Source organism: Peromyscus maniculatus, chromosome 12, assembly GCF_049852395.1.
Source record: "Peromyscus maniculatus bairdii isolate BWxNUB_F1_BW_parent chromosome 12, HU_Pman_BW_mat_3.1, whole genome shotgun sequence".
In the NCBI taxonomy this organism is placed as follows: Eukaryota; Metazoa; Chordata; class Mammalia; order Rodentia; family Cricetidae; genus Peromyscus; species Peromyscus maniculatus.
In genome coordinates, this window is record NC_134863.1 from 29,705,092 (window position 1) to 29,727,396 (window position 22,305).

Genomic DNA, 22,305 nt, shown 5'->3' on the forward strand with positions numbered 1-22,305 from the left:
TGCCCTACAGGCCAGCCCCAAGCCTGAGCTCTGGACACTTCTCAAATGACGTAGCTCCTTCCCCTAAAGAACTGGAGAATGAGAGAGCGGCAGATACAAGGAGTTGTGTGTGTGTGTGTGTGTGTGTGTGTGTGTGTATGTGTGTGTTTGTTGTGGTGTGGTGTGTGTTGTGTGTGTTGTGTTGTGTGTATGTGTGTGTTGTGTTGTGTGTGTATGTGTGTGTTGTGTTGTGTGTATTGTGGTGTGTGTTGTGTGTGCTGTGTGTATGTGTGTGTGCTCAGTGAGCAGGCCTTCAGGGTGCTCAGATGAGCCCGAGGCTTCCTCCCATGCAGAGAAGGTGAAGCTTTCCTCAACTTGGTCTCCAGGAGAAGAGAGCAAGGATGAAGACAGCTTTGGCATCCCAAGCAGGCTTTCTCTTCCCATGGGAGCCCTGCCTCCCACCTGTCCCAGCATGCTCCCTGCTTCTGTTTCTTCTTGGCTGCCAGGCATGTATTTGATCATAGAAGTGTGTAGACCAATATCTATGCCTTAGAAAAAGGGTTGAGGAGGAGTTTACTGAGCTATCTCTAAGTTGAAGGCTCTTCCCTCACTTAAAATATTAATGCTGTGCTAAACATGGGCTAAGTGTCTGATAGATAATATTTCACTCACATACACACCACATACACACACACACAAATATACACACACCACACACACAAACATACTATATCACACACACACGTTAGACACCACACACGCACCACACCACATACAGAGCACACCACACACACATAAACACAAGCACACACATACCACACCACACCACACACACAACACAAACCACAAAGAATCTAATCCATCATTCCTTTGATAATTCCTGCCAGATGAGCTTACAGGGTAAACCGTACGGCAACTGTAAGTATCTTCATTTTACAGATAAGAAATCAAAGGCTGAGTGAGTTTCACTCCCTTGCTGAATAGCTCATATGTGAGCAGTAAAGAAGGTCTTTAGGGCTGTCTCTCTGACTCCCAACCCCACTCCAAAGCAGCTTGCTAGTCCACCTTTTCCCCATACCCACCCTGGTACTGATTAAGCAATCAGTAAATATTCCTTGAATGAATGCATGATTGAATGTACAAATGAATGTAAACAGACCCAGGGAGGCATGTTTACATTGTAGGCTCATCTGACAGGAATTATCAGAGGAATGATTGATAGACTGTATCTATATGTTTTGATTTAAAAAGTCACTATTAATTTGTGTGTGTGTGTGTGTGTGTGTGTGTGTGTGTGTGTGTGTGTGTGTGTGTACGCACTCACTCATGCACGTTGGGCATGTAGAGGCCAGAGGATAACTTTCGGGAGTTGGCTGTTTCCTTCCGCCATGTGGCTCCTGGGGATCAAATTCAGGTCATCGGGCTCAGCAACAAGTACCTTGACCTTCCGAGCCATCCTGCCAGCCCAGATTTTCGGCTTTGAAAATTCATCGAAGTTTTTGGAGTATAGAGTGTCCTTGAATTTGAAGCAATCCTCCTGCCTCAGCCTCTCAATCATGGGGTTTCAGGTATTACCACCGTACGTAGCTAGCAGAGTAGTCTGTGAGGAGATGCTTCATGCCTGCCAGTTTTGTGACAGTATTTGGTGTCTTGCATGTTTTTCCTGCAGGTCCTGTACCATAGCTGATGTTCTCAACATCTGCCCCACTCACTGCAGTGTTTGAGAGGAACACTTTTCTGTGGAATTCAGGATTCACAGGGGTTTGTTTGTTTGTTTGTTCGTTTTCTGAGAGGGGTCATCCTTTTGGAATTCTTAATTCAGAGCCTCTGGCTGGTCCTTCCATTTTTAAGGATTTTATTGAGACACATTCTGACCTTCAATTTTATGCGAAACAGCGGTACCCATGGTCTCTGCACGGTTCTGAGTATCCCATTGAGAAACTTATTTCTTCTTTTGATCTCACTGTACATTTGGTATTCATTTTTTCTTGGTGTGTTTCCATTTACACACGAATGACCTCAGTCCGGTTTTAGCTAGGACTGGATAAAGATGCAGAGCTTCCTAACCGAAACCCCTGAAGCTGAGGCCTCGGTTACAGCTGCTCTTTCAAAGCTCAGTTTGTGCACATTCTGTGTTACACACACACACACACACACACACACACACACACACACACACACACACACACACACACAGAGACAGAGAGAGAGAGTCCCAAGACAGCAGGGTGTGAAACAGAGGGTCTACCCTGAAGAAGTGTGACAAGGAATATGAAAAGCAAAAGCCCATCATCTTGAGAAAGGAGCAGTAGGACCAGGTTGGTTCCAAGCTGTGACATCAGGTCTGGGATGGTTTTGATCAACATTCCAAGAGTGTTTACAACTCCTGAGTCTCTTGACAGAAAGTGAGAGGAGGCCTGGGAGGTCCTGGAGAGTTGCAGGGATAGATCGCATACAGATTTCTGGTTGCCTCATGACACCAGTGACGGGCTTTAACCCATGCGTGACATGTTCCTACCACCAGGGCAAGTGACCGCAGTAGAGTGGTCCCATAAAAGGCATCGTCAGAAAGGCTGAATATAAGCCGACAATGAAGGACTGCAAGCAGGTAATGGTCACAAGTTATGAAAGAGGGCATAAAGCTAATTGTTTTTCTAACTCTAATTCTGGCATAGATTTTTTGAGTTTGGTGGTAAAGAAGTGCATAAAACACATTCAACACTGAAAGTGTAAAATTTAATGCAAAGCTCCACACTTTCTGTGCCATATGCCTAATCTAACTGTATAGAAGTTCATTAAGCTGTATAGACTTTGGATCTGGTTAATCTTGGTGTGTGATGTTTTTATTGATCTACAAGTTTTTCAAAACAATAAAGCTTATCAATTAAAAAAGTTAAAAGGCATTGCTCGTCTTTGTAGGAATATACTTCAAGGGTTAAGAGTCGTGCTGTTCTCAGCAGATGGATCTTTTTGTTCATCATTAGGACCACATTTGAAAGGCTAACAGTGCTAATCTGGGAATAGTTTCTTCTTGCTATCTGTGTGACCTTGAATAAAGTTCTTGACCTCTTAGTGCCTTAGTGCCCTCATCTGCCAAATGAGGACGCCGTAAGCATCTCATACAGCTGCTGAGCAGATGAAATGAGTTAACAGAGTGCTTGGCATGTCACAGCACTATGTATACAGGTTTGCTATCATCATCAATGCCATCACCATCACCACCATCATCACCACCACCATCATCATCACTACCATCATCATTATCAACATCATCACCATCATCACCAGAACTGCCACCACCACCACCACCATCATCATTGCCACCATCATCACCACCACTACCATCATCATTATCATCACCACTACCATCATCATCATCATCGTCATCATCACCAGAATTGCCACCACTAACACCACCATCATCATTGTCACCATCATTACCATCATCATTGTCACCATCATTACCATCATCATTGTCACCATCATCACCATTATCATCACCACCACCATCATCATTGTCACCACCGCCATCATCATCATCACTGGTGGCAGCAGCAGTAGCTTAAAGTGACCGTGAACGCCATGTCCTCTGTGCATCTTTCCTGTGTCCCACAATTAGATGACCCTTCTCTCTCCATCCTGGTATGGGCTTCTTTCTTATTCCATCTAAATATAAACTCTCTCACATCCTTGCTACTCATTTCTCTTTTCCCTAATAATGATCATCAACACCACTGTTCTGTTCTTGGTGCCCAGTGTATAGTAATTGCTTGGTAGGTCATTTCTAGTTGATTCCAGTCTCTCCAGATGCTGTTTGGATGTGCCCTGACTCCCTACTCCTTGGCTGCCTTTGATTCCAAATAGCTTCCTGAATAATACAACATCTGTGTCTTCCCATTCTCAATTCGTAGTCTTTTGCAAAATCAAAACTCTTGTTTTTCATTCAACAAGTATTTACAGGTACCTGCTTTGTGTAAACTCTGCTAGGCACTTACGAGAAATCTTGCGGTGTTCCCATACAATCCACACATTGAAGGAAAGCCCCAGCAGACATTTGGAAAGCTCTATCCACCAGCTAAATGAACAAGGGAAGAAATGGGGTAGAAGCGAGATCTTGCATTTTTGAAAAATAATCAAGATACATACCCAGACACATATTAGCAGACTTGTGAAAACAGCAGAGGGGGAGTAATGCATTTGAGAATATCCTAGATATTATTGGCCAGATGGTCAACAAAATTAGACTTTTCCAAAAAGACTCATTGAACTTCTTTCTGAGGCTTGCATCCTTGGCTTTTGTACAGAAGCAGTGTACATGGCAAGCCATGAACATGTGGAAGGCTATCACACATCCATGGTGTTGGTGCAGTCTTCACAGCATCCAATACACTAAGAATTATCATTCTCATTTTCAGAGGTGGAAATTGTCAGCAAAATGGGTTCCTTTTCCTCCCACACAGCTAAGCAGTGGTCCAGGCTCTGTCCATCCCACAAGACTTGCTCATTGGGTCAAATGGTGCCGATTTTCACAAACATAAAATGCATTCTTTCATCTAATCAGTCACTAAGCCTTTCTGGAATTAGATGCTTTGGAAGAGGTGCACTGGGAGACCCCTATGAATCTCCAGTTTTAGGATGCTACTAGAGCACTTAATTTCTATAAAAACATGACAAGAAAACACGTGACATTTAGCCTGGCCACCAAAGTTAGCGCAGCTCTTAGCAGCTGAGCGCCCCCTCCTGGGTCAGCTCTTTCCCTGGGAAGAGTACTAATTTCCACATACCAGACACACCAACCATGTGCTACAAATGTATGGCTCAACCAAAGTAAGAATACTATAAGACATGTGCCTCATTGTGGATTTAAATTTGATTTTCTAGCGGCTGACGAAGCAAATGCCTTTTCCTGCGTTTCTCATCTGGACACCTTCTTCAGTGAAATGTCTGCTTATATCTTTTGTCCATTTTCTATATTTTTGGTTGTGAGCCTAGCCTTTAACGACTGAGCCATCTCTCCAGCCCTTTTGTCCATTTTTTAATTGGATTGCTCTATTTTTTTTTCTGCTGAGGTTGAAAATTTCTTTCCATATTCTATGCACTAGTCCTTTGTCAGGCTTGTGGCTTGCATATATTGCACATATTTCCTCCCTTTCTGTAGACGATCCTTCCATCTCTTAGCAAAGTCCTTTGTTGAACAAAAATATTTTACCTTTAGTGAAGCCGAGTTTATCCATGTTGCTGTTTATAGATGATGCTTTTGGCACCAACTCTAAGAATTTCTTTTTCTAGCCAAGGATTCCAAAGATTTTCTTTGAATTTTTGTAAGAATTTCACTGTTTTGCACTTTATATTTAAGTCTATGATCACTTTTCAGGGCTGGAGAGATGGCTAGGCAGTTAAGGCCGTACACTCAAACACCTCTTGCACTGAACCTGAGTTGGTTCCCAGCACCCACAACGGCAGCTCACAACCTCCTGGAGCTATAACTCCAGGGAATCCAACATTCCCTTCTGACCTCCTCCAGAACCCGCATGCAGGTGCACTTTCCCCACACATAGACACACGGACATTATTTATTAAAAATAAAAATTTTAAAAATCTATAATCACTTTAAAGCTAATTTTTATATAAAGCATAAACCATACAGTAAGATTCTTGTTTTGTTTTGTTTTCAGACAGAGTCTCACATAGCCAGATCTAGCCTCAAGCATCCTCTGTATCTAAGGATGGCCTTGAACTCCTGATCCTCCTGTCTCCACATCCTGAGTTCTAAATTATAGATTTTTTCGCCATGCCCAGCTCAAACTTTGTTTTAGTCCACGAATGCAAATTTCTCTAGCACCATTTCTTGAAAAGGGTCTCCTTGCTCAACTGCATCACTTACATACTCCTATAAAATCACTTATACATCGTATAAAAATGGCTTGGTGGATGGTCTGGGAGCAGGTTTTTCCATTCTCCTCCACTGGCCCACACATCTACCCTTTGCTACTACAACACTGTCTTTAGACTGTAGCTACACACTAGGCCTTAATATTGAGAAGATTGATCCTTCATATTTTATTCTTGTCTAAAGTTGTTCTTGCCACCTCACTGCCTGTGTTTTTTTCACACGAATAGTAGGATAAGATTGTGTTTATTTAAAAAAACAAAAACAAAAACCCCAAAACCTGCCTGTATTCAACAAAGTAGGCCAATTTCAGGGAAAATTGATGTCTTGCCTATGTTCAATTTATGAGATCTTTTCAACCTGTCCCTTCTCCATCCTTATAACTACCACCCTGAAAGAGAGTATAAGCAACTGATCAATGCCTGTACTTCCTGGCCAGTCTTATAACCACTCTTTGGATTGTGGTCATCTGTTGTCTCCATTCATGCTAAATGTGTGTGAACCTCCAACTCACCTCCAACGGGGTGCTTTTTAAATTCAGGAATCCCAAACTGCTTTCTACTCCAGATTCAGGCCTGGTTTTACCCTCTTGTTCAAGCTCATAGAGCTTCTAATTCTCAGTCTTGACAATTCAGGTTCTTTCTGACTCTACACTTTTCTTGGCCAGGAATTCCGGTCTGTTTCTTGCCTTCCAACCCAAGCTCACTCAGTGCAAAAAAAAAATAGTTGGGAAATAGCTCGCTTGGTTTGCGCATGTTTGTATACAGCGGTGGCCCGGAACATCTGTCACCCAGAGCAGGGCATTTCTTTACTTCTTTGTTCGACAGAAGGTCTCAGTGCAGCCCTAGCACTTGTTACATAGCTAAGGTTGGCTTTGAACTGTGGATCCCATGCTTCCCACTTCCCAAGTGCTGGGATTCCGAGTACGTGCAACTGTGCCAGGGCTAGAGCAGATCATCTATAACGTGGAATGGAATCATGCTCAGTTACAGGCGTATCATCCAGGAGCAGTAATCACTGACATTTTATTATCGCATTGTTCAGTTTTAAGAAAATTGGCTGAGAAATAATATAATTTGACTTTAACCAGTTACTACTTCATTGTTGTAGGCATGTGCCTGACTTGCATGTGTGGGTGTTGTTCCCGCAGTTCACATGCGGAGGTGAGAGGACAACTCTGTGGAGTTGGATCACTCCATCTACCTCTACGTGGGTCCCAGGGGTTTTCAGGCTTCTGGGCTCTTGTGACAGGTGCCTTACCGACTGAGCCATCTCACCAGCCCCCGCCCCCCAATTCTATTTTAAAGTTGTGTAATTCAACAAAATAGTTAATTCACGTGTGAAGATTTGCACATGTGAAATAAAGATATAGTATCTTTAAGTTGCCATTGTTTTTATTGTTCTAAGTTTTTGGCTTATGTAAAAACACTTTAAGCAGTCCCACACCAGTTTGGGGTCTGCTTTTTCTCTCTGTTTATAGTCATTGTGCTCTTTTGGCTAACTTCACAATTATTATTTGTGTGGATACTATATGGGTGCAGGGATTGGAAGCACTGAACATACCAGAGGGATGTCAAACTATTCATGCCAGGACGAGTGAGCACGTAGTTCAAATGAGTCCACATGTGTCAGGGCGGACTGTAACTAGGTCTTCAAATCACAGTCGAAGAGAGTGCAAAGCTTTTTAAGGAATAAATGGTAAGAATCTACTCATATCTTCCCTAAAGTACTAATAAAAACACACCAATATACTAATCTTATCTGCATATGTTATTAGAATTCATGGTCTCTAAAAATGCTAACCTAGTTTTAACATGTGACTAGCAATTCCATTCCTAGGTATGTCCATCCAAGAGAAAGAATAACATACATTCAGGACAGTGGGTAGAGTGTTTACCTAGCATGCATAAGGCCACAGATTTGATCCCTAGACCCTCATAAAAACAAAACTCAGACAAAACCCAACCAAATGCTCATACAAAAATTATCATAACTAATAATATTATTATCAAAATATGTGTTATCATAAATGCTAATAGCAAAAGTAGGAAAAACTCAAATGTCCATTAGCTGATGAAGAAACAACCTCTGGTATATCCACACAGTAGAATACAAACTTTGCTATAAAACGACTTAAGTACCATTACATGCTTCAGCATAAATGGATTTTGAAAATACTATGTTATGTGCAAGAGCTCACATGGAAAATATCACATACCATATAATCCCATTCATGTGACATGCCCAGAGGAGGGAAATCTACAGAGACAGACAGCATATTGGCAGTCACCTAGGGCTGGAAAGAGTAGGTAGGAAAGCAGGAATGGGGTCACTGTGAGGCTGGTGGAACATTCTGAAATAGTCTGCAGTTGGGGCCTGCACAGCTACACACTACTGCCCTGTACACTTTCAGTGGGAGAGTCGTGTTGGATGTAAATTAGACTCAACAAAAAGTCTTGTAAAAGCAACAATAGCTAACAGTGCAACTGTTTGGAATTCAGACAAATAAAATATTTTGGAGACAAAGACTATTTTATCATGGTTATTGTTGGATTAGGAGTGCACGGTGATTACGGAAAGTGGAGCTTTTCCTAGTTGGTTACACCGTCATATTTAACTTTCTTGCAGACAAGTGTGTATTATTTATTTCAGGTGTGTGGGGAGGCTCTCCCCATCTGTTACGTATTGAACTATTCTCATTTCCACAGCTCATCTAGAGATGGGATGATAGAAGACCTTACTCACATGCAGAGAAAAGTCCAATTTGAGACCTAGAAGACATTTTGAGTGAAAAAGTGAGCCCCCTGTCTGGAAGGGAGAGGGTTGAGAGCCGGCGAGTCTTTGTCCCTGTTTGATCTAGAAACCACTCTTCATAAGTGCACTTAACCCAGCCTCTAGATCTCTTGTAACCCTGAGCTCTAGGCTCAGGACCTGGGAACAGAGTGCTCGTAAGAATGCTTGCTGTTCTTCCCAGTTCCAAAGCAGTCAGAGCTCCCATTTCCATAATGGTAGAGATCATGAGCCAGAATTGTCTCAGCCCTGGACCACAGACCAGTGCCCTCACTTCAGAATCTGGCCCCTGGGCAGCACCACTGCCTTGGAGCCCATGAATCTTCTCCCTCCATAAGCCCTTTTCCTCCTTAGCTCTTCTTTCCCCACACTCACCTCCCCCACCCAGGAAGTTTTGTAACTTTCCTCAGAGTTTCCCAACCCTGCTTTATTCTGACCATCCACCCTCCCCCCCAACCCCACCGGGTTAGGGAGATATATGTCTCCACTCTGGGAACCTTACTTGCTTTTTGGCAATGTTGTAAATGGTGGCCAGTTCCTATACCATCATAAGCACTATTATTCTTTTTTCTTGAGACAAAACCTTGTTTATCCCAGGCTGGCCTTATAGCTGAAGATGACCTTAAAGTTCCGAGTCTCCTACCCCAAACCCTTGAATGCTAGGTTTACAGGCATGCACCACCACACCAGATTTTATGTGGCGCTGGGGACCACTCTCAGGGTGTCATTGCATGCTGGGTAAACGCTCTACCAACTGAACTCCACCCCCAGCCCTAAATGCTGTTTTCAGAAAACCTCTTACGTACATTCTTATCTATAAGTCTTGCAAATTTTGGAAGCTAGACGTGGTCTTGACTTTGAAAAGTCTATGGCTCAGAGAAGTTTGTCTCAAGGCAAACAGTTGATCAATACAGGAACTGTGATAGAAACTTTTACTCTCTGCTTCCTGTTTTAGTTTAGTGTTGTACAGAGGGGCAGACCTCAGTGAAATTATAGTCTGCACAAACTTTTTTGTGAGTTGGGCTTGGAGCCTAACCACCACTTTAGACTTTTTTTTTTTTTTTTAATTTTAAACCATGGGAAAATGCATTTCGAATCCCAAACAATCAACATACAAATGTTCTTCTAAAAAAGAGCAATCTTGAATTTGGGGCCTGTGTCTGGTGTCTCTCATACTGGTCAGGGCCCAAAGGGAGGATTAGAAAATAAAGGCCCATTACTCATGAGATGTTTCTTCAAGTTACTTTTTTTTTTCTTTAAATTTAAAAGAAAGATTTGTTTGTAGTATATGGTTTCTCTTGTTTGGGTTATCTCAGTGTTGGGGAAGAAATAGGTCCTTGATAAATATGTATTGAATCTATTTGAAAATACATTTTTAGGCCGGGCGGTGGTGGCGCACGCCTTTAATCCCAGCACTCGGGAGGCAGAGCCAGACGGATCTCTGTGAGTTCGAGGCCAGCCTGGGCTGCCAAGTGAGTTCCAGGAAAGGCACAAAGCTACATGGAGAAACCCTGTCTCGAAAAACCAAAAAAAAAAACAAAAATACATTTTTAGTGTAGTTGAGATGACTCGGCAGGCAAGGGTGCTAGCTACTGAGCCTGACGGCCTGAATGTGACCTCTGGGACCCACATGAGGGAAGAGGAGGATCAACTAGGACCCACATGGTGGAAAGAGAGAACTGACTCTTTCAAGATGTCCCCTGACTGTGATACCATGGCCTGCAACACACACACACACACACACACACACACACACACACACACACACACACACACACACACATGCCCACACACATACAAATTAAAATGTAATAAAATTAGTTTTATTTTAATGGATATTCAGTGTCTGCGTGTGTTTATGAGGCCCAATGTGACATTTCCATGCATGCGTGTAATAGGTAGTGATCAGATACGGGTAACAGGCACATCTAGCGCTCTAATATCTGCCTTTTTCATGTTAGGAACATTCAAAGTCATTATCAAGTAAGTTACTTAATTTCTTGGAGTCCCTGTTTCCTCTGTAGAATATAGGCAACTTTACAAAAAAAAAGATTAGTGTAAGAATTACATAAACAATTCCTGCTTGGACTAAGCACCTTACAGGGTCTAAGATCAGCTTGCAGTGATTGTGGAATACTGCTGTTGTGTAAAATGGGAATTCAACCTGACGGACTTGAAAATAGGTAGCTGTAAGAATCGCCTGCAACACCCCCCCAGTGGGCAGCTCTTGTTTATGCGCAGTGTTGTGGGAGGTGGTTATGAGCATTCCCTTCCATTCTTAGTGTTCCCCCAAATGGGGATGGTAAGTTACACCGTCACCCTACCTAGAGATGGGTGACTGGCAGGTCCCAAGAGTTGACACTTCAAAGGGTCAACACAGATCCAAGGACAGTGCTCCTTAATCACGGGGAAATCTAGCCTTTGTCAAGAGTATCACCAGTGAGCTGAGAGCTACTGTTTGGATGTTTCCAGAAGCAGTGCCCAGGTTCCTGTTGAGAGTCTGAAGCCAGGGTAGAGCTTGCCAGGGTCTAGGGAGCCCAGCCAAAGGAACCAGCGGTCACACAGTTTCTGGTCAGGCAGAAGCCTTGTCAAGGGGCCAGGCCATAATGGTAGGGTGGGGGCTGGAATGGGGGCCAGGACAGCAAGCCAAACAGGAGGTGAAGGGAAGCCAGGAGACAAGGTGTCAGGGACACACTGGTAAGGGAAGGCAGCAAGGTACCGGAAGGACAATGGGTTTCACTAGCTCGGGGCATCAGTCCCTCCTCTGGGGCCTGGCTCCATCCTTCCTCATCTTTAAAAGGATTGAGGCATTGTCTAGCATATATCCGGGTACACCCTCTATGATGCTGTGCCCATGTGCCAGGGTTGAACGGTGACGCCCTAGGAGACTGTCGGGGGCTAAGAAGGAGCAAACACCGAGTGGCAGAGCCGCTTAAACCTCCCACCGCGTGGCTTTCTCCCCTCCGCGCCAGTGATACGTTCTGTAAACAGAACGGGAGGACTGTTTTCTCCGAGTATCAGAGTCTCCCTAAATAACTGCAGGAATCACTTCTCACAAGGGATGCGCACGGTCAGAAGCCCCGTTAAAAAGGCATGGTGTGGGAGAACAAGGAACAGGGGCTGGCAGGCAGAGCAAGGTCCCGTCAGCTGCTGCAACCTCGCTTCACACCCTTGTGACCATTTCTTCATCTGCTAACCCAGATGCCCACTGTCCTGAAGACAGGGAGACTGTGCATCCCAAAGACAGGGGCTGCCACACAGTGCCCCCCCCCCAATGGTGAACAAAGTATCTGTCCTTTCTAAACTAAAGTCACCATTCTTTATGGCCCAGAAAAATAACATTGTATTTTAAAAGGACTGTAGTCCAGGTAAATATGACAAATTCTAATTTTTCTGAAGAAGAATGACTCCAAATATTGAAAATCGTCTCTTTAAATGTTGTGTGTCCATGAGAGTTGCCAATTCTGTCTTCTTCTGGAAATACAAAACAGAAATGACAAATCTCAAGCCAAAGTGTGGGAAAGCTATGGGGATGAGAACTTCAGGGTATAATATTGATATTTTGTGTAAGGGTGTGGAGCTGTACGCGATCATATTCATATATGCAGGCGTCTTGCCCACGCATGTGCGTGGAGGTCAGAGGTCAACACTGGATGTCTTCCTCTATCGCTCTCTACCTTTTATAAATATTTGTTTAATTTTATGTGTATGAGTGCTTTGCACACATGTATGTATGTGCACTACATGCATGCACAGTGCCCATGGAGGTCAGAAGAGAGTATTGGATCCCTTGGAACTGGAGTTATGGATGGTTGCGAGCCACCATGTGGATGCTGGGAACCGAACTTGGTCATCTGCAAGAGCACCAAGTGCTCTTAACTACTGAGACATCTCTCCAGCCCGTCTACCTTATTTTTTTTGAGATAGGGTTTCTCGATAAACCTGATCTGGCTGATTTGGCTGGACTGGCTGTCCAGAAAGCCCCCAGGGGGCCCACCTTCTCTATTTCCCCAGCACTGCATTACAGATTCAAGCCGCCGTGCCCAGATTATACGTGGGTTGCTGGAGATCTGAACTTAGGACTTCATGCCTGTATACCGAGCATTTTACCCAGAGAACCATTTCCCCAGTCGATAGGATATTAATATCAGTGAAAATTCAGAGCCTCCTTTTGAAGAAGAAAGGAAAATCTTGTTTGAACCAGAACACTAGGATATGTTGTTTTGGGTCATAGATTTCCAATATGTTGACCAGACAGCACCTTTGATCCGGGCGTCGTAATGTGACACAAAAATGAGCCCGAGCTCTGCCATCTGATGAGCCTGGCTCTGCTCCAAGTTGGCCCTGGCTGATTCCGTAAAACCGTAGGCAAGTGCCTCACTCATCCCCTGTGTCCTCAGGTGGAAAATGGGGACAGCTGTGTCGACCTCCTAGGTTAAATGAAGCAACATCTGCCTGCTTTCTATGACACAGACGAGGACGAGGAAACGCAGGTTCTCATCATCCTAATGGAAGGGCCGTGACCTCTCTTTCCAGCATTGCCAGGAAGCCAGAGACAAAGACCAGGGCAATTATCTGCTGCTCATCAGCGTGAGTGAGCAGCTGGGCGAGGAGGCTGAAACAGCTAACACAGCCATTCTACACTAACAGAAACACAGGATCTGCCACGTGCATGCGTGTGTTTGCCTGTGTGTGCTATGTATGAAATGCCTGCAAAATCCCTTCCACTGCTTGAGGAAGCTCTTTATAGTACTGAAGGATCAAGGAGAGACCAGATTACTTACAGCAGTGGTTCTCCACCTTCCTAATGCTGTGACCCTTTAGTACACAGTTCCTCATGTAGTGCTGACCCCCCCCCAAGCATAAAATTATTTTCACTGCTACTTCATAACTGTAGTTTTGCTACTGTTGTGAATCATAATGTAATTATCTGATATGCGACCCTTATGAAAGGGTCATTTGACCCCCCCAAAGGGGGTCACAATCCACAGGTTGAGAACCACTGACTAAGAGCCCGCCTCATGTGGAGAAGGGTTAAGGACTCTGGGAAATTTAGCCTGGAAAAAGAGAATTCTAACTGCAGAATGCTGTTTTCAAATATTTCAGGGTTGTAAGCAGAAGTAGGTGAAGCTATAGTTTCTGTGACTCTGTAACTCAAAACAGAACTCAAAGGCAGAGTTAGCGAAGCTACTGTTTAGCTCAGTCACATGGCAACCCCCATCCCCTCACCTCCACCCCGGGCATAGGCTGCTCTGAGGTGGTCAGCATCCCGTCACTACATGTGACTGAGAGAAGCTGTCGGCTTCCTGACTCCAGAATTTTTCACAGGGTCAGCTACCCTGTAAGATGTCTTTGTCATCAATTAACCCTTAATAAAATCCTGGTTTCTACAATCCTGTGAAAATTGGTCCCTGTTAAATCATATTTTATAGATGTCAAGTTTTTCCAAAATGATTGTTCAATGAATACCCCTGAACATTGTTGGTAGATTCAGAAACCTCAGATAATTGTCATTAATATAGAATTAATATTTACAAGTTCCCAGGAAGTTGTCCACCATACCCTCCCAAATTACCCCAGCCCACCTTGGAGTCACAGTCCTGTTTATTTACTGTTTCATCCAAAACAAAAATACTTTAAAATGTAGTTGTTTTTTTTTTTTAAATGTAAAGCCTTTAAGTAGTTAATATCACTTTGCTTAGCTCCTTCCATTTTTTTGTTCTTTCTCTCATCTTTATGAAGTTCAGAGCTCATTCGGGCAGACACAAGTGCCACTCATGGACACAGGGATATACCGTAGAAGGAAACAGAGTACAGGGCTCCTTTCGACTGCCTTTTTCTTACAAACGCAACTGTAAAGGTTACATTGGCTATCTCTTGTCAAGCGTGGAGCCCTGCCGAGATGTGACTGAGGGCAGACACAATGTTCCATTATTCACCACAGGGACCCCGGGGCAGTTCGAGGACCCCGTGGTCTAGCTTGTTTGGTTAAGAGCAGACTATCAGAAGTGGACATGTGAAACATGTCAGCAGTTTCAGAGGCGCACCCAAATGACATTTTAATCTGAAAAATGACAAACAACCGCGCGCCTCCCACTGGCCATGGCACCTCCTGAGGAATGCACAGTGGGGTGGATGTGAAGGAGCCATTGATAAGGATGGCAGCTTCCAGGGCCCCAACCAGGCGAGAGTTTGACAGCTGAGATTATTTTTTTAATGCTTTCAAAGGCACACGCTCCATAGACCCATCGAAACACAGACCACAGAGCTGCTGCACATACCATGCACACAGCACACCCATTTAGTTCCGACTTCTAAGTGTGTGAAAGATAACGACACCAAGAACCCCAAGCACCCCCTTCCTGAGCGTAGATATTTGGTACAAGCATCGGTACTTGGAGGCTGTCTCCATTTTTATCTTTCTACAGATAAGGAAGCTAGGGTTCCGGGAGAGGGGAGGTGACATACTGAGTGTCATCAGACAATCAGGCTTTAGAGTCTCTGATACTGATGAGTTTATTATGTGGCTGTAGAAAGTAAATATCTGCACTAAATAACACAAAACAACCCTACAGACAGCCAGAGCCGCTGGTGGCTGGGCATACTGGTCCACCTCTCAGAAGAAGGCATTGCAGCATCTCACGGCACCCTGTGTTTCAGCCACTGCAAACCAGACCATGGGGTGCTCACAGTGGGTCAGGTGACAGCCTTGGTCTTCCCTGTGAAGCCAGCAGGCTGAGCAGCTTACAAAGAATAGAAATATACCTATACCATCTTTCATCACCGGGTGTGTAGGGGTGTGTGTGTGGCGTGTCTGGAGCCTCTAAAGATAGGAAACGGCACACGGGGAAACAAATAATCCTATCTCCTACATTTTCCCCGAGTGAACTCCTACCCTTTGAGCATTGCTTGCTCTTTTCACACATCACAACACTGGCTGGAACTATGAGGATCAGTTGGAATAATCAGATAATTGAAGTATGTACTCCCCCCCCTCAACCCCCCCCTCCCCACCAAGTTGATGATATGAAGCAACTGGTTCATTGAGTCACAGATGATGGCGGAAGAGGCGCCCTGCAAAGACACAGCCCTATTCTCTTCTCCTCTTTGACCAGTCAGTGTCTGCCTGTTTACCCAGACAGGGTCTTCATTTACCCCGATCTTTAGCACTAGGGAGGCCTTGCACAATGAAGTTGGACGGTGCTCCAGTGAGGGCGCTGTGGATGGACGCCTCTCAATCCGCTCATGTTCGGTCACAGAACAGGCTGTCCTTTCATGGCCCGGTGGAATGAGCGCCAGCTCTGTGCGCCGGCACGCAGGGCATCCTCTGTCCGAGAGCCAAGGCCTGTTCCCAAGTTCCCCATGGTAGCCTTGGATACGGCTGCATGGGGGTGGGAGGCCTGTGAGAGGCCTTTGTCCCCCGAGACTCTGTGGAAGGAGGCCATGGACAGCTGGCTTCTGGGCCCGCCAAGGAGAGGAAAGGGATGGTAAGGGACTGAACCAGGTGTGGATCTACTGTAGCAAGCGTGCCCTCCAACACCGTTGCTGTTGTGTGGCAAGGTGTGTGGCTCTGGTTATACAACAGTACCTAGGTGAGCTCTGGTGACATGATGTGGGATGGGTTGACATGTGGCTCATGGCGGTAGGGGAGATGGACAGACAAGCTTGGAAACTGTTTGCCACCATGACCTAAATGGCAACAGAGTGACAGGGCCCCCAGTGTCCAGTTCCTGGGATTCTCTCGGGACTGTGCACTCTAGGCTCACCTGTATCTCCACACTTGCTTTTCTGTAGGATTTTCAGGTCCTTCCCAAAGTATATGATCATGTCTTGAGGTCCCAACGTGGGCAATGCAATTGCCCAATAGCATGTTCATGGGATGGTAATGATGATTATTATCTTCTAGGCATCTGTTTAAATCACCCATTCATTGTATATCAGTTATTGCTTATATAGCTTCATATCCTTCTAATGGCAATCCTAGAATGGGTATTATTATTTCCTTTAATAAACAAGAGCAGCAGCAATTGCTTCTTTTTTTCCTTCACTTGAGGCTGTCTCCAAAGCTCATATCGCCATTGTATGTTGGTGCAAAAGTAGTACGTAAATACTGCGTTCAGTTTGAAACTATCTTCATATATCTCCTACTGTCACACAATGTACATTCAACTTTTGTCATCATATCTTCGTCTCTGGGGGCACAGACTGTCGTCTGAAAGATGACAGCAGTTACAAAGAACACTGTGTTTAAAATGACATGTGGTTGACAATGGTATTCCTACATCTTAGGCTGCATTACCACAGAAATATAGGGTCTAAAAAGAGGGAGTGGAAGACACCCCCCCCCCCCCCGCCCTGCACCATCCAGGCTGCCTTTCTTGGGGACACAGTTAAAGAGAGGTACAGACGACCTGGCATTTCAGAGCCATCTGAAATGTTAAAAGGGCATCTATCTGACTTTGACAGCAAACTTGTGCAGAAAAACGAAGTGGAGACGTTTCTAGGCTGAAAAAAACCCAGAGGAACCAAGGTGCCTCGGCGTCAAGAAGAGTCTGGATGCCTGAGTCCATGTTGTGGCTAAGGTAGGCTGGCCGAGAGGAAAAGGAGATCTTCAAAGTTTGAAAAACATTGTCCTAAGAGTGAGGTCCTCCAGTGGGGTAGGTTGAATGGCCCTGGACCCACCGAAGGGTATTGCTAACGGTTCAAGGGAAGGTCCTGCCGGTATTTGGAGCTGTTCATGAGCGAGCAGTCAGTTTTGTGAGGGGGTGAGCTGGAGATGTCCAAGCAGAGGCAGGAATGGGTGACGTGCGATTTTCTGGAGTCAAGCATGGCGGCGACTTCCTCAGTCATCAGTTAATCCCCCTCCCTCTCCATTTTCCCTCCCCAAGGTCTCGTTTGACTATAATCTGTTGCATGCAGGCCTTTACCTTTTCTCTTCTTTTGAGACACAATTATATTTTAAAATATGTTAATACCAATCACTGATGGGGTTTATGAGGCTTTCTTGAAGTAATTTAAATAGTGACGCTCTTTGGTCACACACTGGGCTTCCAACATAGAACATCTAGAAGCAAATCTCCAGCCCGTGGGGAGGGCAATTTATTTTTATGCCCTGGCTATTTCAAATGTTCCTCCCTAATGACCAAATCCTGTCTTAATTTCCTCTTCTTTGATGGAACAGTTGCAAAACGGATCCTCTTGGTTTCTCCTGCCCATGAATGTTGAATTTACTTGTTCTGACACCAACTATATATATGCCCTCATTTGTTCATTCATTCATTCATTCATTCATTCATTCATTCATTCATTCAACAAACAGGGACAGAGCATGCAGATTGTTCTAGGCACTGGGGAAAGCAGCGACCATCACCAGCAAGATTCTCTCTCACCAATAAACTGGAGTTGCATTTAATGGAGGAGACAGGCAGTAAGACAACGAGGTAAATACACACAAGCTAAAACATAGAGTTCATGGTGACAAGCTCCCAAGGGAAGGCTCCAGCAGGGAGGACTGCGTGGGAGGAGGGAAGGGAGAGAAAGAGGATGCAGCCCTTTAACTGGGGTGGGCAAGTCCCTTGAGATCTTATTTAAACAGGAGGAGCCCCTCTAGGAGGTGATAGGCTTAACCAGGCCCAGCATGCATCAGGCCGGCGGGATAGCAGAAGCAAAGCTGCGGCCATGTGCTGAAGCCCTGCCAAGTGCTTTAGCATCGTGTGTCCCAAACAGAACTGGAACACCCACCCCTGAACACCAGGATCTTGAAGAGGAAAGAACACATCTGCACCCCACACAATAGGCTCTTCACTGCCAAGTGCTAAATCGGGTAGATCGGATCACCTTATTTATGCTGGACCAGCCATTGTCCCAGGAAGCCCTCCTCACATGCCCCCACCCCCAGGACTCTGACTGAACCACCTCCTCGTCTAGAACCCCTCTTCCTACACATGTGCGTTAGAGCTCAGGTGCCCTTTGAGACCCACCCAAACTCCCCCTTCTTTGTTACGCATTTTCTGACCACATAGCACCCAGTGTTTTTTTTTTTTTCTTTCTTTCTGACTTTAGGAGGTAGCGGGTCTCATACAACCTACAGAACCAGAACTCCAGCTGCAACACACTCACAAGGGATCAGGGATGCACCCCGAAGTCTGAGAAGCTCTGCACACATTGTCAAATGTCACTGCCCCTGTAAAGCCCAGGAAAACTTTCAAAATCCCTGCGCCGGCTCCTACCTTCTGAGATTCCAATTAGTCAGTCTCAATGAAACTGGGCATCAAGGTTTTTTTCCCCAAAACTTTCCAGGTGATTCCACTTTGCAAGCCAAGTCTGAGAATGACCAGTAGCAGCTCTTTCATTTCCCTCCAATTCTCCCCACCTGTGTTTGCTGAGGCTGGGGGGGAAAAGCCTGTCTGAAAGCCACGTCATTCATTCTTCCCCTGAGTTAGAGTCTTAGGTATATGGCAGCAGAGGCTGGTTTCCCCTCCACCCTTCCTCCTCTGGCTCAAGGCTCCGAGACTGGTCTCATAGAAGCCTTCACAGAATGAGGAACAGTAGCAGTGGGCAGAGGCAGGAGGTAGACTCATGGCCTATGGTCAGAACTTTGGCAAGTCACTTAAATAGCTTCTCTGTAAAGGAGGAATGGAGATCGATGTCTTTCCAGTCCACCTAATGAACACAATCTTGGAAAGACCAGTAGCGAACATATATGAATGTGCTATTTATTTTTATTAGTAGGGCATTAATAGACATGCAAGTTTGGGTGGACTCTTATTTAATAGTCCTAGGACACTTGTTTCAAAATTTAAAACCATCGTAGCTCCTACCCTAGAGGTAGAAGCAAGACTTTTAAGCAAAATTTTATCGTAACATCCAAAGAGGAAGTATATACGTGTGGTCTCCACATTGGCATGGGTAGAAGCCATGCAATAGTCAATAGTCACCACTTCATCTATTCATTATTAGTTGGAAGTTATTGTATGACCTGAAAGTGATTTAAATTAGCACCACACACTAGGAGAGTATTCAATATTAACCAATGAGGGTCAATTTAAGACGGTACCAAATTAGTTCTCATGCTACTCCACTGAAGGCTGCTTACTCACATTACCTAGCTTTTCCTTTTAAGGAAAAGCACATTTTCAGTTAGCTATTCTGTTGATCTGCTAACTGAAAGACCAAAAGACTCTGGCTTATTTAAAGCAGGATTTCGGTTTCACTACAAGCAGTAGTCCATTAAAATTTACCTTTCAAAGCTGAGGATATAATTTAGTGGTAGAGCCCTTGCCTAGCTTGAGACTCTGGGTACAATCCTTGGTACAGGATTTAAAAAAAAATCACCATACAGTGCTGTATGCCAGAAGTTAGGATAGCTACAATTGTACTACTCTAATTTAGACCAGGGCTTCTTGAGTTTCTTTTACTGCTCATGATTCCTTTTTGCCTGAGAATTTTTTACTTGACTCTAGGTATAGCTAATAGGCATACAAAGCAACCATCGACTGGTAATTTAATAATTTAAAAACAATTATTGGCTATACAAATAATTTTACCATTTATTAAAGGTGGAAGCACATTTCCATACTAATGAGATGGTGTACTTATTTTTACATGAAGAATTAAATCTTGGCTGAATATTGATACTGCCCTGATATAGATCCTCTCCAATGGGTTTTCAAGTTTACTGATATTTGATTTTATAATTATCAATCCTGAGAATGTTGCTTTGTAAATACTTAGTTCAGAATAGCAGAACTATCTTTTAGGGTCAAGATAGTAGGAAAATATTTTTTTTTAAAAAAAAATCATTGTTTCCTGCAGTTAAACCATCGTATTTCTGTAAGAGCAGAAGACTGTGCTTGTGTACAGTAAAAATACTGCAACTCACAACACACAGCGTTCTTGACTCTGAGGTGAAGTGTTTCAGGAGATCTCCATTGGTTCTGTCTGATGTAGCACTCACAGGGCAAGCCTTGCAGGCTGTGTGTTCAGAACCAAGGCTGCAATGAAGTCCCTTGATGGGAAACGCCTTGGATTTATTACATGTTTGATTTTGAATTAATTTTTGGTGTGGCTGTGTGCTCAGAAACTTTTCACTGTTGGTTTCTGGGGACCTCCCCAATTCAGTTATGTGACCCCACTTTAAGAATCTGTGATCTAAACTAAGGAATTGAGGAGGCTCTTCTGTCTACATATGAACCAGATGGTGAACGGGACCACTGTGCTTACGCCTTTTTGATTTCACAAATCAAGTTTGAAAGATGTGGGGGACCCATACAGGATTGCTAGACTTCCCCCCCCTTTTAAGAAACAACATCAACTGACAATAATGACAATGACCACCATTTCATAATAGAATGGACAGTTTGAGATACATAAAGCTATGAAGACACGCATTCTCAGCATAAAGAGCTGCTCTTTCTATGGAAGGGCAACCCTAACCTAATACAGTCAGGGGAGCATATACTGTGGCTCTAGATTGCCTATAGTCTGCATCTGAGCGCCACTATTCAAAAGTTCAGGAGGAGCTGAATCGAGTTGAAAAGGTCTGGCATCTTATAGGAAGGACCAGGGCTAAAGTGGAAGGCATATTCTAAAAGGGGAATCTGGAAGGGCAGAGAAGTGAACCACAGCAGTAATTTTACCTGGGATCACCTACAGGTACAGATCACAGAATGCTTCGGTGTGGGCAAAGGGGGATGCCAGTCCTTGGTTACTGAGCAGGGATGCCAGGAGCCCCACCCACTGATTTCTGAAAAAGAGACATGTCAGTGGCAGAGCCCTCCTCGTGCTAACTTGTCTTTGATTCATGAGCTCATGTCTCACTTTCTTCCAGGACCCAGGAGGGAAGAGGAAGTGGAAACAGTGCGCAGCCCGAACATAAACTAGAAACGCAATTTCCATTTAAGGAAGGGTGGAGGAGGCAGGCTCTGAACTTGAACACTTTCACAATGAAAAGAATCCCTGCCCAAAGGGCCAGAAAACGTTCTCTGGTATAGACGATCTCCATCTGGGGGGGAGACCGACACTGTTAGGATCCTCTCCATGCCGTGCACCTGGTGAGCTCACAGCCTGGGCCCCAGCCTCAGCTCCCAAGGCCACACCAGTGGTTTCCTTTGGCCCTCCCTCCCGCAGTTCATCATATGTCCCATGAGGCAGTTAAACAATTTCCTTAAATTATGATGCATCCTCTCTCTTTCTGTGACCAGGCAGGCTTCGACTCTCCTTGGATATGGCAAAAAAAAAAAAAAAAAAAAAAAAAAAACCATTAACAAGAACAACAAAAAACCCTCCAACTGAGTCAAAACTACATTTTTGCAGAGGCTGCACTGGAGTCAAGGAGCGGGCAGGGGCCTCTGAGATGCACGACCCCACCCCCACCCCTGGCTCAGGACAGATGCAGCACAGCGGGCAGGCTGGAAAAGCACGGCCTGGGTACCATGGGGGAGGCGCAGGCCATGGCAGGCTGAGGGGCCTCATGTGGCTGACGACCTAGGAGCAGGGAAGGGATGCTCAGCCCAGGACCGACTCTCTTACCTCAGCCGCTTCTCCACCAGAAACTGTTTTGTCTTCCCCGTGGGCCTCTCCAGGGCCGTGGGGAGATGGCTAGGCTGAGCAGTAGTGGGGACAAAGAGGGGGTGCTGGGCGCACCC

General features: G+C 44.8%; 1 protein-coding gene and 1 long non-coding RNA gene across 2 annotated transcripts in view; one reads left to right on the forward strand and one right to left on the reverse strand.

Moving 5' to 3' along the window:
• Arhgap31 (Rho GTPase activating protein 31) overlaps positions 1 to 22,305 on the reverse strand; it is a 117,213-nt gene that overhangs the window by 62,798 nt on the left and 32,110 nt on the right. The window lies entirely within an intron of this gene.
• On the forward strand, positions 17,123 to 20,445 carry LOC107401089 (uncharacterized). Its single transcript, XR_013043737.1, has 2 exons — positions 17,123 to 17,241; positions 17,979 to 20,445. It is a non-coding gene; the product is annotated as an uncharacterized LOC107401089 (long non-coding RNA).